We start from the raw sequence: 18,386 nt of genomic DNA, 5'->3' as shown, positions 1-18,386 counted from the left end.
CAGATGTCATGCTTATTATGTCACGATAAAACTGTAATTTGTATCTATTCATATATATGTAGGAAAAAAATAAAAAAGGAAAAAGCAAGGAAATAGTTTTCATTGATTTGGGCATTTTTGAAGATTTCATCCTATAGTTGCTAAAGTTGCAATATTATTTCAGTACTGCATCCAACTAGTTGAGCCTTAATAATATATATATATATATATTATATATATATATATTTTTTTTTTTTACACAAGTATTTTTGTGTTATAGTATAGTAGTCCTTCTACTATCAGTATCAGTAAGCCAATTTGCTTTCAGTTGTGCATCTGTATGGAGATTTTGACTATAGCTTTCCTGTATCAGGTGCCAAGAAACTGACATTTAATCTTTATTAGGTCTCTCAAGTGGATGCTGCAGTCTCAAAGAGTGGGTAGTTACAATGTACAGCAGAGGGAGTCATAGTAATTCCCTATTGCCAAACATTTCATGGTAATAAGCTACTGCCAACACCCTACGGGTTTTATGATGTTTACCTTGGCTGACTCAAAATCATAGAATCGTTTGAGGAAAACGAATGATTTCCCACTTCTAGCTGTACAGATAGGAAAACGTAGATGCTTCCAACCAGAAAAATAACGATTAGCAGTGGTAAGAAGCCATTTGTACTGCACCTAAAAATATGATCCTTGACTTTCACAACCCTGAAAATAGTATCCCACTGAGTCACACATAATTGTGTCAATATCTCACTGTAAATATAGAGGCATAAAACAGTCTCAAAATAGTTGTAAAGATGGTGGAGTTTGGGTAAACTTAAATTCTGTCATGATTGCAGTAAATTTAATAGGGGTTTATTGCATTAGGAGATAAAACCCAGTGAAGTACATTTCCCTGCCCAGTGGGCAAGTGCAGTAGTACCTTTGCTTGGTCAGGAGCTGCCTTTCCTTCTGAGGGAGCAAGGGCTGGGGACTTTCCCTTCTATTCATACAACAGTTCATGTGCAAACTGCAGCAATGTAAAATCTGAGGCCTTTTCCTCTGTCAGATGCAGGTACAATTGAACAAGAAGTTCAGAAGTCACTAAGAGAAGTGAAAGTACTGACAGGTAGACAGATATTATTATGGACAGGTTACTGTCTCTGCTTAGTGATTATGTATTTTTTTCTTGCCAAAAGAAAACTTCTTATATGACTGTGATCCAGGACATGGATCCAGGAAACCACATCTCTTGGTACATGGGAAATACTGAAAGGTGTGTAAGTTGTTGTGGCCTTGTCTACCAGAACAACCGTTGGACTGTTCAACCTTCAAAAGCTATCACCAACTCATCATGCTGCTGTGGTGATGACAGCAGGACCATTTCCAGGGGATGTCTCTTCTCAAGTGGTCTACTCCAAATGTGTTGTCAGGAGAAGGCTGTCAAGTTACTATTGAAAGCTTGAAGGCATTCCTGTGAGAACAGGAGGGACAAGGGGATAAGTGATGATGGTATGTCCTTACTTCATTGACAGTTTAAATTCTGTAGCATTAGACCTTGGCAAGTATTATGGCCAAGGAAATGTTTGCTGGCACTAATGTTCTCCTAAATTCTGATCAGCAACCTTATTGCCTGTGCTGTTAACATGTGGGAGCTCATGGGCCAGCCGGGCTGGACCTATTCAGACCCTGTGTATTTGCTGAGGTGCTGTAGCAGCCAGTGATAAACTAGGAAGTTTTCCAGTGTGTAACCAGTATCCCATGACAGTTCCTTTGGTCAGGCTGATGGGATGCAGGTAAATTCTTGGTTTTACTGTAATTTAAAAAAAAACAAGGAGCAATTCACAAAAGCATCTAGGTTCAATTAAATATGTTTGTATTCAAGTCCTTCTTCATTTTTAATTATTTGTCTTCACTCACTGTGCAGTTGCTGTATGCATTGTTCTGCAGAGGTGAATTTCTGTAGTGTGTCAGCTGATCCTTTTTTTCCCTTGCCTATATTAGCCAACAGAGATTTTGTGCTTAATTATTTAACATTTGCAAAACTCTTCTGAGCAATTTGAAGCACAAAAACTGCCAGTTACTTCAAGCCATGGCTGCTATGGTCTACAGTGTTTCTGAAGTGTATGCTACTTGTTTTTTTACTATTCAGGACAACTGAAGATCATATGAAACTTTATTTGGGAGATGCTAGCCACGGTGCTTTGCTTATAATTAGTCAGCAAGCAACATTTCTGCAGGAAATGTCAAATTGTGCAAGATTTGACTTTTTGATATGAAAAAAAAAAAAAGAATGAAACCAGCAGATTGTTTGGAGTATGCTGTTTGTCTTCACTGCACTACTATGATTTTCGTGATAAGTATTATCTGGGTGAGTGTTAGATGGAAACTGGCACAGTCTGCCAAGAAACGTACCCCAGATTTGGCAGAAATTCTCTGAACATGAGGTTCTTCCAAAGAAACAGTTGGGTGCAGGGTGTCTGCACCCATCCATGCCACTGGGCTGTGTTTCTGACCCCCTAGTTCCACTCCCCTGGGATCTCATCTTAACGGAAAAGCACTGCGGATAGAAATTACATTACAGTGCAGTGGCACCTGTAGAAGTGCACCCACAGTGTGCATTAGACTGTAAGACCAGTAGGACACACTAGTTGGAACAGGGGGATAGAAAGATCAGCAGGCAGGAAGCAGAGACAGGTAAGATGCAAGGAATGCTGTGCTGCCTGCATGTACATGGCCACCGCATCTCACACACACAGGTTTGCAATGCCAGAGCAACAGTATGAGAGCTGAAATCTACATAGACAGCTCTTTCATCTTCTCTGAACTTATAAAAAAAGAAAGAAGCAATTTTATTTCCTTGTTCCTGCCTTTCTTCAAGTGCCTGTTTCTGCCTTTCTTTCAAATTAACCCTTGCTCTCTGAGGATAAATAAGTTTACTTTAGACCTTCAGACTTCAACCTGGAGGCTGAGGAGTCTTGATGGGAGCTGGGCTCTAAAGGGCATGCTTATAAACTGAACAGCAAAATTCAAAATAGCTATAAAAGAGAGTGGAAGTGTCATGCTATATTGCTATAAACCGTCAATTTCTTTCCTTTATTTCATAACATGAATTTCTGTTATTAGCGTGACCTTTCTGTCTTTTAGGTGACGTAATATTGCCCTCTCCTGGTCAAATGTGGAAATTACCTTTTTTTGTTGAGTCCGGAGCACAATCAATTCTTGTTCATGCGAGCCAAAGGGATAACTCAGATGAAAGCAACTGCAAAACACAAGTCAAATAAACTTGGCATAATATACAACTGTGCTAACTGCAGAGTGCAGGAAGCACCAGAATTACCTCTGTACCTGTACATCTCAGCACTTCAGGGATGCACCTTGGTGTGGCTGAAAGTATTGAGCACTGGTGTCTCTTCAGTCCAGGAACAGCTTATCCTCAGCCTTTTAAATCCAGGACCTACATAACAAAGAATGGACTGCACAGGGGTTTTCCTGTACATAAACTGTATTGGGTTTGCATGGCAAGGTTTTGATAGCAGGGGTGGCTTCTGAGCACAGCCCAGCAGCTGCCCCATGTTAGATCAGAGCCAGCTCCAGCTGGCTCCAAAGGGGACCCGCTGATGGCTAGAGCCAAGCCAGGGAGTGAGGCTGGTTGGGCCTCTGGGAGAGCATATTGAAGGAAGAAAAAATAATGCTGTGCAACAGCAGCTGGGAGAGGTGAGAAGCAGCCCTGCAGACCCCATGGTCTGTGCCAGGAGGTGATCCAGGCATGCAGCAGCAGTTCCCCTGCTGCCTGGTGGAGCAGGCTGTCCCCCTGCAGCCCATGGGTCCCACATGGAGCAGATCTCCACGCTGCAGCCCATGGAGGAGCCCATGCAGGAGCAGGTGGATGTGGCCTGGAGGAGGCTGCAGCCCACAGAGAGGAGCCCACGCAGGAGCAGGGAGCCTGGGGGGAAGCTGCTGCCTGTGGGGGACCCGTGCTGGAGCAGTTTGCTCCTGGGGGATGAACCCTGTGGAGCAGGGGCAGAGTGACCGTGAAGGAGCGGAGGAGTCCCTGAAGTCAGGGACTGACCGCAGCCCCCATTCCCCTGCACCGCTTGGGATGAGGAGGTGGAAGAGGGTGGATGGGGGGAAGGTGTTTTTGATTTGCTTCTAGTTTCTCACTGATCTATCTTGTTAGTAATAGGCAATAAATTATTTTATTCTCCTTATGCCGTCTGTTTTGCCTGTGATGATCTCCCTGTACTTACTTCAACCTGTGAGCCCTTTTCTTTGTTTCTTTTCATCAGATTTTATCCCCTTGTCCTTTGAGGAGGGGGAGTGACAAAGTGGCTGTGGTGGAGTTTGGCTCCCCAGCAGGGTAAAAACACCACATAAGCTCAAGCACATACTGCAAATGTTGATAAATTAACATTGCTAGTTCCAAGTTCTGCAAAGTCTAAGTTAAGCTCCCAAAAACCAGGAGAATGACAGTTATAAACTTTTGTTGTTTTTTTAACTCTCCTGTCTTCTGCTTTCTAAGTGAGTTTTCTGAGGTATACTTCTATATAAAAAAATCCCTACAATTTTCATGGGAAAAGATCTTGTACTTAAGATAAAAGGTCAGAATGATTGCTTTGAAGAGATGAGTCATGGTAAAGAAAATCAAATCCTGAGATCTGTATTAAAACTGAAAAAAATGACAGTATCATCTGGATTAGTAAAAACAAAACAAACAAAAAATAATTTATTTACACCTGAGGTCAGTTTGTCCTCATTGCCTTCTTTGTCCTTTAGCACTCTTTTTTAAAATTTATGGGAAAATATTCTGTGTAAAACAATGGTCATTGCCTATTTTTTGAACATGCCAGTCTGGTTGAAGGAATTGCTGATTTGTGTCTTACTTTCATGGTATATAGCAGTATTTATATATTTGGTAATGATAATTAAAAAAAGGCTTTTTTTTTTTTTTTTTTTTTTTTTAATCATTGAAGAAACATCATTGAAGAAACAGAGAAAAGTTTGGAAAATACCCAGGTGCAATAGAGATATTTGCTTTTGACTGGAGCCATTCTGCAAGTAGCTGAAGAAGGAAGTCCTCTCGTAGCAAGAGACACTAGGTTTTCTTCCCCTATTGGAGTTGGCCAGCTAGCACTACCAAGGTACGTCCAGCAGACACTGAGGCTTCTGCCTTTCAGAGGGTTTGTGCCCTGTTGTCACCAAGACTTTTCACAAGCTCCTCGCCTGGGGAGATGGAGTGGCTGAGACTTTGACCACCCAGTCTGCAGGTCCTACACAAATGACTTCCACTACTTTTTGCATCTCTACAGTGGTCATGCTGCAGCTGGACCTGCCCAGTCAATCAGAAACACTGGATGGTGGCATCTGGCAGGGTGATTGTTTTATTCATGTTAATACATGTATCATGAGTCTTAAAAACTCATGGCTGTTATAAGTCTTGTAGCTAGCTGGGCTCCTCGGGTCCTGGCACACAGAAAGGACTTCTTGCATCGTTCATCCTGGTTTTAGCTCTTGAGAAGCTGAGCTGTCATTTCTTTTTAAGCAACCTCCTAGATAAAAATATGTTCAAGAAATCATGTTTTGCAGTGCTCAGAGTGCTGAGGGAGCACAACATGTACAAACATGTGCAATGAAACCAGCCCGTTGGTGATTTACCTGCCCTCCTACCACAGCTGTGTTAACCAAACCTCATATGCTTTTATCTTCTGCTTATATCCTTCAATGCTTAGAAAGTCATTTTTCCTGGAACTGGTGGGATGACTGTTCAAACAAATAATATTGTTGCGTACACATAGACTTCGGTGTACACTTAGTACACACTAAGTTCGAGTAGCTTTATTAATGAGTTTTGTTTGCCTGAAAGGACTTTTTAACAGAAAATGAATATGAAACCATTTCTCAAAGCAGCCTGTTAATGACGTTGCGTTTGATTTTTCAGAAGCAAAGTCAGCAGTCCAAATACTGCTTAGAAAAAGATAATAAATACCAGGAAAAACATAGAGCTAGTAATAATTTCAAAAGAGAACATGCAGTGGACTCAAAAACAGGAGTCTTATACATAGAGATTTATACCCAGCCAGTGGAAGGAGGCCTCTGGGTCACTCCATGGTGTAGCAGCATGGCCGTTCTCCTCCATGGGTGCTGGCCACTGCTCTGCTGCACCTCCATGCAAACGCACCCAGAGGAAGAAGCCTGTCAGGCTGCCCAGAGGACACAGCTGTGGGGCTTTTAAAGATGTATCTTAAAAGGAGCCTTACCATAAAATCACAGAATGGCTTGGGTTGGAGGGGACTTTGAAGATCATCTACATCCAAAGGTAGCTGCTGTGTGCCAGGCATGTGTAGGGTCTCCATGTCAGTAGACTGGAGATTTGTCTCTGGAGTCAGAAAAATAAGGGAGAAAAAGAGGAGATCTGGAGGTATTTTTGTTGTTGTTTCATCCCTTGTAAATTTTGTCATCCTTTTTTTTTTTTCTCCCAAACAGCTCCAGATTTTTGCAGCTTTTTAAATGCAGTCAGGATCTGGAGCCAAATACATATTGCATTTGTTCAGGAGCTGGAGCCAAACTTGCATTGTATCTATTCAGGATCTGGGCTCTGTCACACAGGCAGGACATTCTTCCAAATGGCTTTCAAATCCTTTGGGACTCTGAACTACTTGTTCAAAGCCACTCAACTTGTTAAATATAGTTTGACCTTTATTTATGGCACTGGCAGAAAATGTAACACTCTCATCATTAGAACTGAGTATATCATTCAAATGCAAAACTGCAAAGGTATTTGGTGACTTAAATCACGGTGTGGGCATGGAAATCTCTACAGGTACTCAACTGTCTGTAGGTCGTTGGTTTTGCTTATATTTATTCATATGAATCCTGACCGTCAAGCTGTCTGCATGCAGAATTCCTCCTGGTGTTCATAGGCTTTCTGAGCCAGTGAAGTCCTGTAGAACCAAATCTCAAAGGCCTCTGCCTGAAAAGACTTTTGCACTTAGTCTGGCAGTAGCTGTGAGACTCCATGTGAATGCAGAAGTCCCACCATGCTTGTGTGTGCAGGTTAAAGAGATGTCTGATAGTTGCAGTGACATGATGACAAAGATGAAGTTTTTCTTCTTTACTATGCACCTAGGGAGGAAAAACCCTGGCACCAGCACATGCTGGGGGCCACCCAGCTGGAAAGCAGCTCTGTAGAAAAGGATCTGGCAGTCCTGAGAGACGCCAAGTTAAGCAAGAGCCAACAGTGTCCTTGCCGCAAAGAAAGCTAATGGTATCCTGGGCTGCACTAGACAAAGTGTTAGCTCAAGGTAGGTGATCTTTCCCCTCTACTCAGCAGTGGTGAGGCCACACCTGGAGAGCTGGGACCAGTTCTAGGCTTCCAGCATGAGAGAAACATGGAGCAACTAGAGAGAGTCCAACAATAGACCATGATAATGAAGGGATTGAAGTACCTGTCCTATGACGAAAGGTTGAGAAAGGTGGCACTGTTCAGCCTGGAGAAGAGGAGACTCAGGGGGATCTCATCAAGGTCTATAAATACCAGAAGGGAAGGTGCAAATAGGACAGGACAAGTGGCAATGGCCACAAGGTGGAACACAAGAGGTTCCCCCTGAACATCAGGAAGCACTTTTCTGTTTACTCCGCACTGGAATAGGTTGCCCAAATAATGTGAAATGTTTTATTATTTGCAGGACCTGTTCCACTAAACTCTCAGAAATTGAGAGTTTCAGAGTAACTATTGCTGACTGCAGCATTCATTAATCACAGATGGTCTACTTTTCACACAGGTGAAATGGGGTCACTGCACATTTATATATATATATATATATATATATATATATATATTTTTTTTTTTTTTTTTCCCTGAGAATTAAGAGTCTAATTCTCTCTCCCCAGAACCAGTTGAAGATTTTTTTCACTTCCAGCTGATCAGTGCGATGTGGCTCCAGAGACAACTTTGGTATATGCCTTAAACAGAAACCTGGGTTAACTCACTAGAATGGACAGCAGATCTAGGTAAGATAGCGAATCTACAGGAAAATGTTCATATTCTTCAAACACCAGATCAACTTGTAGCTATTGCAGTTTTAATTAACTACTCCAAAACCTTCCTTGGTGAAATATTTCCAGCATGTCTTCAGAAAAAAAAAAAAAAAGTTTTCTTCTTTATTTATTTAATTTTAAATCAGATATATAAACTTCTAAGCATTTTCTCCAGTACTAGTTTTTATTTGATATTGCTGCTTTTACAACATCCTCCCTGTAAATTCAGTCTTCTGAGATCACGAGTTGTACATGGCAAACATGTCTATTCCAGGTAACAGAGAGGCAATCTGCTATCCAAATGTTTAGCTGAGAGCACTGTTACCACTGTGTCATTAGGTTGTTTAGCAGCTCTCATCCACATATTTCAGAACAGCAAAGACTTATGGACTGGATGCCCAACACTCTAGATCTAATAAATGGCAAAATACAGTAACAGATAGAAATGTGTCTGGTATTCATTCTTGAATGGTGTTTGTATTAGTGAAAATGTCAGGGTTTGTACACCTTTCAAGAACAACCAAGGGACTGTAAACAACTGCCCCACTAAGAGCAGCTGCTGATTTTGTCAACATGTCTTTTCATGTCTTTATTTTCTTAGTCAGTGTAGTACAGATGATTCAAGTATTTAGCTGCAGGTACAGCTGCAGCTGGAGTAGGAAGGGTATATTTAATGCAATGCCATCACTTTCCAATCTATTTAAAGAGGGTTATCATTGTTTCTTACCAGTCAGCAGGAAGAGGGGAAGAAAGGACACCAACACTTTCTGAAATAGAGCAGAAAATTGGGGTCGTTCTCTTCTTACTATCCTGTCCCGATCAACAGTGCACACTCAAACAAGCAGAAGTGTTCATATTTCTGGAACCTACTCGGGTAAGAGTTAGGGAAAATGAAATAATAGCACAGTAATGTAATATGTTGATGGGAAAGAGCTGTCAAATTAAGACTTGGTTATAGATCACAATAATGAAAGTCACCTGCAGCCTAACCAAAGAAAGGGGAAAGTTTTATAAGGGCAAAAATATTTTTCCCATCTTGCTATAAATTTTAGTTCTAAATAGCAATGCCATTGAGTAATTTGCCCATTCATATGTACCGTAGGCATAATGAAAACATTGATGTGGGCACTGGACATATGCATAAGCAGGCAGTGGATGACAATTGTGAGACATATATTCTTTTAGTGTGGAGATCACATAGAGTATATATGCTGTAAACCTGGACATCAGGTCCTAGGTGAAATGTGTTTCTATGTTCCTGCCATGTGTGGGCATTTCACTGAGGCCAGCTGTAGAATAATTTCAGGGATGGGTCTATGGCACATGGTCTTTTTGTTTGGAGTGGGTTTGAGGATTTGTTTAGGAACACAGCATTTATTCCAAAAAAGAAATTAAAATTAAAACAAAACAAAACAAAAAACAGGATAGAAGGCAGAACTGCAAGAAGGCATCTCAGATCTTTCCCTTTTCTTTCCTTCTGAAAAATATTTGAACTCAAAAAATTATGTCAGATTATATCCAATATAAACTATTATATATAAATATAAATAATGTATAATTATTTCCAAAATAAAATTCAGTTGTTTAATTTGCATATTTACAGCATTTCAGATTTTTGGATGGTGACAGAGGAGAAAAAGCTTCAGTTGGCACTTACATTTTTGACGTCGAAGCTACTCCCATGTAAGATCCCAATTAAAAGAAAATCAGCTTGTTAAGAAAAATATATGGCATTTTTTTTTAACACTGAAGCTATTGTTTAAATGTTGGCTTTGGCAAGGGAACCCATAAAGCATCTGGCTGCTCAGTTCTTCTGCAATGCAGTATGTTTCAGTAAGGGACTTTTAGAACAAAAGGCCAGAGACTAGCCAAGAAGAGAGAAACCACAGAAGAGAAAGCTCTGTAGGCATCATAGAACAGCACTGCTGGCAGCTCAGCTTTCGGTCTTACCCTGGGGCTTGCAGGAGCCACCAGAGCAAAACAGAAGGTACTGAAGTACAACTTGTCCAGCTGGGCACAACTGCTGTCAGTATGGGCCTGTGATCCCCTCAATCTTGCAAGGTTATCAAGGGAAGGGTCTTGCCTCACCTAGTTCTTCACTCCCTTTAGAAGTCAGGTGGGGCATCTAGATCCTACAATCAGAAGGAATTATCTCCTCAGGAGGTATCCTCTTATCTTAATTTGACTGCCTATAGTAAGCCAAATTGCTTTCCCAAAGTGAAGGTCTTTCCACTGGCTGACAAAGAATTTCACACACACCAGCTCAGTCTGCATCCCTAACTTACAGATGGATTAAATTAGGTGAGTTAGATCCTATCCAGGTTGTCCAGAAAACCCAGGGTACAACAGTGGTGCTTAGAGACATTTTACAGAGATTGCAAAGCCTGCAGAAGGTGTGGGCAGAAGTTTGATTAATGTCTGTGCCAGGAGTACCAGGTCCATGATTACAATCCAGCAGACAGCTAACTGCACTTTAAGTTCCTTCCTCATTAATATTTACAGAAGTAGGAAGTGTTGCCATAATGCTATTTTTTTAATGTTGATTTAAATGATTCATAGCATTTACTAAGACTCTGTTTTGTCATTGCAGTTATTGACCAGCGTTATTTCTGCCGCACTACCACTCCTCCTAAACAGATCACAAAGGTTTTTATTTTTAATGAAAACAAGCTTTAAAAATATTATTGGAGAACATTTCATTTTCCTTAATGCAGTCAGCTGAAAATACCCAGACTCTCCAGATGCGCTCATTTCTGATTTCTCCCTTATCCTTTCCTCCCTTTGCTGGGTCAGGTTAAGACTTCAGGCTAGTGCTTGTGCTGTGCGGGGTGGCTGGGGCTGTCAGCCCCACTGTGTGATGTGATGAGAGGCCTCGCAGCGATGAGATGTCAAATGACAGTTGACAGAGATGTTTCACTTGAAACCCTTTCCAAGAGGCTTTTGTGCATCCAATACACAATGGAAAGCAGGCTACAGAGAGTGAAATGTACAGTGTCCCCATGTTCACTAGTTTTTCCTTTTACTTGTTTTTTTCTCTCCAGTCAGAATCACAGTAAGAAGGATTGGTGAATTCATGTGTATATGTTCCTGCTCTCTGCTTCCCTGCTAATGATCCAGTCTGGAGGCTATAATTAAGAGCATGCACTACCTTCTTACCTCCTCCGAGACCATAAGAGAGGCTCATTATCAGTTTTTCCATTTGACAGATGAACAAATCACCTTTTTACCTGTCAGTCATGAGGTAGACCAGGCCCTGCTTCACTGCAACCAGCCTGTGATCAGGCTGAGATGCACTTGTTGAGCCACAACAAAAATATGCTTCCTTGAATCACTTCATACATGGAACGAGACCCCAGGTGCTCCAAGTTGGTGTAACTCCAAGGGTTGCAGTAGAGATTTAGAACATCTGATGTCCTTGCAGCAGACAGAGGAATTTTCTTTGCCTGTGCAGATTCTTCACATGGCAGCTTGGAGAGCATCTCTTCAGCCCTCACTGTCGTGACTTGGTACTTCTGCGAGGCAGATGGCTTCCAGATGGCTGAGGTATCTGTCTCATCATCCAGCCCAAGCAGCCAGGGAACTTATGTGAGGACAGCAACTACTAGCAAGGGAGGCCAGTAAAGGAGTGATGTCTGGAAGATGAGCTCTGGCAACCAGAACTTACTCACAGGACTTGTAGTGACTGACCTTGAAAATACAGTTTAAATGGACACAAGATGTACGTGTATACACAGGTATAGTTGCTGAGATGCAATATCACACAGTAAGGGGCATTCCACTTCTGACCCTGGGCTTTCCAGTATGAAACCAGTCCTTGTGTCCCTGCACCATCCTCCTATCAGGAGCTAATAGGCTCCTGACTTAGACTTGTCTGTTGACGTGGGACAGGCCCTTTTCCTGGTGGGAGTTGTGTGATGCAGGGAGGCTCTTGGCTTACCCCTTCTCCTGGTTCTCCAGGGGAAGACCAGGAGCCAGACCTGGGTGGTCCCTAGACATGTTGGTCAGGATGCACAGGGGTGTCTGTTGTCTGGAAAAGGCACGAAGTCCATGGCTAATGTGGCACTGCCTTGTTCAGGATATGTACAGGAAGCATGTTTCAGTCTTTCTACCTACGCACTGGCTTACAGAGAGAGTTGACCAGGACTACCACTGGTTCTGTTCACGTACATGTAGTTTTTGCTTTATTACATGGAGGTGGACACAGCATCCAGCTGAACTGGCACAGCAGGGTTTGTGTGAACACTTTATTTTCTAGTTAAAAGCACTTATTCCTCATAGGACTGGATGTTGATAAATGTAAAGAACCCAAACTAGTCCCAAATAGGACACTAGAGAGCAGAATCTGACCCCATTTGCTTTCTCTGCCTTTTGCCTTTCAGTTACTTAGTACAATGCAGTTTCAAAGATGACTGCAACATTGTGATGATGCATTTGATTCAAATATAATACATAGCACTGCTACCACTTGATTTATAATAAAGATGCTGTGGCAGGTCCCTTTCTTTTACAGCATTACTTGAAGAAAACCATGTCTACTTCTGTTGGTATACTGCTGCTCAGTTTGATTCATTCCTTCCAGCCATAATTTCCGGAGCATCAGTGCTTGCTGTAACCGTCCCTGAGCAGAACAGGAAATCAAGACAGGCAAACATTACCAAATAATGTCTTTTTAACACTGCCACTGTCACTCTTGATTTAGTGGACCATTGCAGACCATTGTATCACAGGCTAAATCACCTCCCCTGGAACGTGTTTTTTTCCTGTAGACCATCTCAAGGTGGAGTTTATAGTCATTCTTGTGATATTTATTCCAGAGATGTCTATTTTCACTGAGTCAGCTTTGGAAAGAAATCAGAGGCACTCTATTTTTCGATGATAAGAACACATATTTGTTTACTTTTTTTTTTTTGATTTTGGATAAATAATGTCTGTGACTACATCCATCTACATGTCAAATCTTTAATTGTCTCATGAAACATTTATACAAGAGTTACAAAGACTAAAGTAGTAAAAATTCAACAGCTCTTGTAATTAAAGGCTGTGTAACTTCTTTTGGGTAAATACAGACTTCATTTCCCACATCTTCTTTGCTATTCATCTTGGATCAGCTCAGTTAGGACTATGATCAATCAAGTAGTCATTGTTATTCTCATCCAGAGCCTGAGACATAATAAACTGGTTGGCATTTCTGAATAGAAAGGCATAACATATCATAGCAGGCTTTAACAATCCTTGAATAATTAACAATGATTTGGCTTGTTTGCCTATTGTTTTGAAGAAGTGCTATGAAACTGTGCTATTGTTGCTGCTAATTTTGATGTAGATTGTTATCCAGCAGCTCTTTAATGGCAATACCTCCAAGGCTGTGTTGGAAATAGCTTGATTCAGTTTGGACAAACACTGCTAAAATCACAGCTGTCAAAGCCTTTCCTCACCGAGTCTAGCTCCCTGCAATCAGTTTCTTTCCCAAAAACTTTTTCCCTCTGCTGCACATCCAGGCTCATAGCCTGGGGACATGCACAGGGCGGTTTTGCCCTTGAATAACCTGTGCTGGCTATTTATTGCAGCAGAGAGAGAGGCAGCCCCGTGTCTAACTGGCAGCAACAAGAGTCTCCATCAGAGTCCCTTGCCACGCTGAAGTATTGGCTTATTGGAGACAGACTCCTGCAGTCCTGAAATATCTTTTTTGCTAATATCCTCCCTCAGCTCCCCAGGAGCAGCCAGGTTTATGGATACCCAAACTGATAGATGTTTGATGCACATGTTTTTTAATAACTGAATCATAAAATATTCACTAACCCCCGGGACTGCAGCACCCGGTCTGTAGCTATTACCTAGCATAATTCTCGGAGCAGCTGTCTCTCACAGCCCAAGGGCTTAATTTAGAGTCCATTGAGGTGAGCAGGAACTTTCTGTTGACCCTGGTGGGTCTGGATCTAGCTTGAAGGCACAGATCCTTCATTGTTTTATTCCTATGTGTGATAATTAAGGATTCTGCTCTGTTACCACTGCAACCTGCTGGCTTCCTCATGTGTGAAAAAAAAAATCTTGAGAATTTTTTGAGACATTCTTTCTCTTATATGTTACTTCAGAGGGAATTTGGCCATTATTTTTCCTCTGAGGACTAGGCTAGATAGGCATCCCTGTTTTGGATCTTGATAACATTATATTTCAGATTTTGTCTGAGCATCCCAATGCAGCATCACATCACGCGGTGTGGACCCATGAACAATAGGGGTGTAACAGACCTATTGGCAAGCTGCATTTCAGCTTGCTTTGTCCATTACTGTTAGACAACCCAGTGTTATGTGGCTGATGAAGCATGCCAGAACACCTCAAAGGGCTGCCATATAAATGGGAACAAACTTCAGGACTAACTGCTCAGAGGGCTGAGGAGCAACACACTGGTACACGAGCAGTAGATTCCTGTATTAGCAATGAATTAAGAATATAGAACAATCATTTTCTTGTAATGGAGGCTTATATTATCTGACAACAGAGAGAAAGAGATAAAGTTTATGATTCTCAGATAACAAGTGGTAGGACATGAGGAAACAGTCTCAAGTTAAACCAGGGATGTTTATATTGGATACTATGAAGAATTTATCCATGGAGAGGGTGATCAGAGAAGTGTCAGGATGGTGTCACCATCCATGGGAGTATTCAAGAGACATGTGGACATGGCAGTAAGGGACGTGGTTTAGTGATGGGACTCAGTAGGTGAGGTTGATGGTTGTACCTGACGATCTTGAAGGTCTTTTCTAACCTTGATGATTCTATGATTCTAAGTTGGGTTAATTTCAGAAAAAAATCCCCACATCCCCAGCAAATGCATCTCAGAGCCCCTGGGCACAGGTTTTGCTAGAGAGAGCTGCTCTGACTGGGTGTCTGCAGGTGTGGCACAAGTCTTCATGAAAAACAAACAAACAAACTAAACCAAAACAAAAAAGCTAAAGGAACAACTGGCAGAGCAGGGACTGGAAGCAGTAAGTTATGAGGTCCCATGAATGCATCATGTAAAGTCCATGTCTTAGATGTTATTCACATGTAGATAAATAGGCACAGCTAATCATTTAAACCTGTTCAGGCAAACCTGTCTTAGACATACAGGTGGTTCAACTCTACCTAGGCAGATTTGGGCTTTGGATTTAGTATCAGGACATGCAGTTACAGAGAAAATTCCAAATCTGAAACTTGCCAGTTATAACTGTCTTTGTTATTTTCAGCTGTGATTTTTTTTTTTTTCTGCTTGGTTGCTTCCTTGTCTTTAGAGCAGGTTCAAGGTAATGCAGTCACTGGCTTCTGTGCGTCCTTGATTTGTGCAGCTCAAGTGAATGCCTTCTGGAAGGCATCCTTCCCGAGGATAGCACTCAGTGAATCGGTCTTGTGAGCTCTTATACTGTACCTGCAGCCAAGCACAAAGAGGATTTGCAGCCACTAAACATTCCCCAGCCACTGAAGGAATAGCTGAGCTCAAATGCTGTTCCTGGAAATGAGAGCAGCTCATAGCACCAGCTCCATTGCTCTTCTAGCAACATCTCTGTGGCAGTGGCAAAATGCATTGTCCATTAAACACAGTATGACTAATACCCTTAATGGCTACATTACAGTGGTCCTATTTAACTTTTTTTTCGTTTGGCTCTTGAGGGGGAGGTTGTAGGATTAGACATCACAGGAAGCACCAAGGACATGGGGTTAACTTTCAAAATGGTGTGTGTCAGAACTGCCTACCTTGGACATGGGTACCCAAAGGGCAGCACAGTCAGACTCAGCCCAATTTCTGCTGTTCCTGCCCAGTCCCTGTACAGTATGTGTGCAGGGGAGGAGCAGTCTTAGGCTTTCCTGCACTGTGATTGTAGCAGTGAGAAGTGCTCAGGATCAAAGCCTTATACTCTCTTGAATTCCTGCCTGCAATATTCATCAAGCCATCTCCATTGGGAGGTTAAACAGGTAGGTGTATTTTGCTGTGTGTTTTCCAAAGCAGCAGTACCGTTCTTTGAATTTAGTGAACCGATGTTGTCTACCTTGACTTCAGCAAGATTTTTGGCACTGTCTCACACAACATCCTCATAGGATGCTCAGGAAGTGTGGGTTAGACAAGTGGACAGTGGGGTGAATTGAAAACTATCAGGATGGCAGAGCTCAGAGGGTTGTGATCAGTGGTGTAGTCTATCTGGAAACCTGCAGCTAGTGGTGGCCCCAGTAGTCAGTACTGGGACCAGTCTTGCTCAACTTATTCATTGGTGACCTGGATGATGGCACAGAGTGCACCTCAACAAGTTTGCTGATGACACAAAACTGGAAGAAGTGGCCTATACACCAGAAGGCTGTGATGGCATTCAGAGGGTCCTGGACAGGCTGGAGAGTTAGGCAGAGAGGAATCTCATGAAGTTCAAAAAAAAGCAAGTGCAGGGTCTTGCACCTAGGGAGGAATAACCCCTTGTACATGTACAGGGGCTGACCTGCTGGAAAGCAGCTCTGTGGAGAAGGACCTGGGGTCCTGGTAGACAGCAGGTTAACTGTGAGCCAGCAATGTGACCTTGTGGCCAAGGAGGCCAACAGTACCCTGGGCTGCATTAGGAAGAACACCGCCAGCAGGCTGAGGTAGGTTACCTCCCCCTCTACTTGTCTGTGGTATAGCCGCATATGGAGTGCTGAATCCAGTTCTGGGCACCCCAGTACCAGAGAAGCAACTGGAGCGAGTTCAGTGAAGGGCTACTAAAATGATTAGGGGGCTGGAGCATCTGTCATACAAGGAGAGTCTGAGAGAGCTGGGCCTGCTTATCCTGGAGAAGAGAAGGATGAGAGGAGAGGGGATCTTATCAAAGTGTATAAATATCTTAAGGGAGGGTGTCAAGAGGATGGGGACAGACACTTTTCAGTCATGGCCAGCGACAGGACAAGAGGCAACAGGCACAAACTGAAGCACAGGAGGTTCTGTCTGAATATGAAAAAACATTTCTTTACTGTGAGGGTGACAAAGCACTGGGACAGGTTGCCCAGAGAGGCTGTGGAGTCTTCTTCTCCAGAGATGTTTAAATCTGCCTGGACTTGATACTGTGCAACATGCTCTGGGTGACCCTACTTGGCAGGGGGGTTGGACTGGGTGATCCCCAGAGGTCCCTTCCAGCCTCAGCCATTCTGAGATTCTGGGAATGTTTGAACCCAACAGTCAAAATTCATTCTTCACGTAACTTATACCTAGTCTTAGTTCCATAATCTCAGTTTTTATTTAAACAATTTCCTATGTCAGAATGTTTTATTGTCAGAATGTTATTACCAATAACACTGACTTTTTTGCCTCCTTTATTTTTTTTTTTGTTTTGAATGGAAAGGAAATCCCATACAGATATGTTTATACATGCACTTTAAGTAGATTTCTAAGAGCTTGCATGTGGGATTTATAACAGAAGGAGCTGGTCAGCCTCAGCTGTAAAGGTTTGTTACTAATGCTGTCAACGTGCATGTGTAACACACACATCAATAGGCGAGGATTCAGCCGCAGCACTGACTGTAGAGATGCTCACATGTAGTAGTCTGCCCAGCAATTTACATATACCATAGTACATAAAAATGACTTTACTACCCCTCCACCTTCTCTGCAGCCTAATTCTGCATATGATTTTAACTTCATTGGAACTGAAAATCCATCTCTATAATATAATTACTTAATAAGCTAAACTGAATATTCTTTTTGAGGAAATGATTCGCTTATATAGTTCCATATCTGGCTTCAGATCTACCATTTTTCCTTTTTGTTCCAGAGGTTTTACAGTGAACATAATAAATACTATCCTGATCATCATAACTCTCAGACTCAAAGTGGAGTGCCTTTGTGATGGGAAAGCCCAGCTGGCGAAGCTCAGGCAAGCTTCATACAATTGCTGATGTTCTCTAACAAGATAAAGATCTCTGATTAATGAACTAGTTTAAGACGCACACTGAAATATCAAGAATCTTTCCCCTGCATCTCTATTAGAGGCTAAGCATTACTCAGCTTACCTGATCTAAGGGAAAACAATGCTACTTCTGCTTTCCTATTAACACACAAAACAAAATTCCCAAGTAGGATAGAGGGGAAGAAGTAAAACACAAATGAAGCTAGACTGCAGTGCTATCCCCAAAGGACCAGGAGGAGTTTGAAATTTTATTATTTTGTTTTGCTTATATTCATTGGTTTCCTGAGCTGGGATGAATACAAAATCTAGTAACTTGCTGACCATGGATCTGTCTGCCATGACTGTGGCTTGCCAAGGGACAGAAATGAAGCCAAGATAACAGCTAGAAATTTGTAATCCATTAGCTTGCTTGTTCTCTTTGCTACTCAACATTCAGTTTTGCAGACCAGTGCTTAACCAATTGCTTTGATAGATTCACTTGATTTG

Source organism: Anas acuta, chromosome 2 (assembly GCF_963932015.1).
Source record: "Anas acuta chromosome 2, bAnaAcu1.1, whole genome shotgun sequence".
NCBI lineage: Eukaryota > Metazoa > Chordata > Aves > Anseriformes > Anatidae > Anas > Anas acuta.
The sequence above is the reverse complement of the archived record's forward strand: the minus strand, read 5'-3'. Positions refer to the sequence as shown.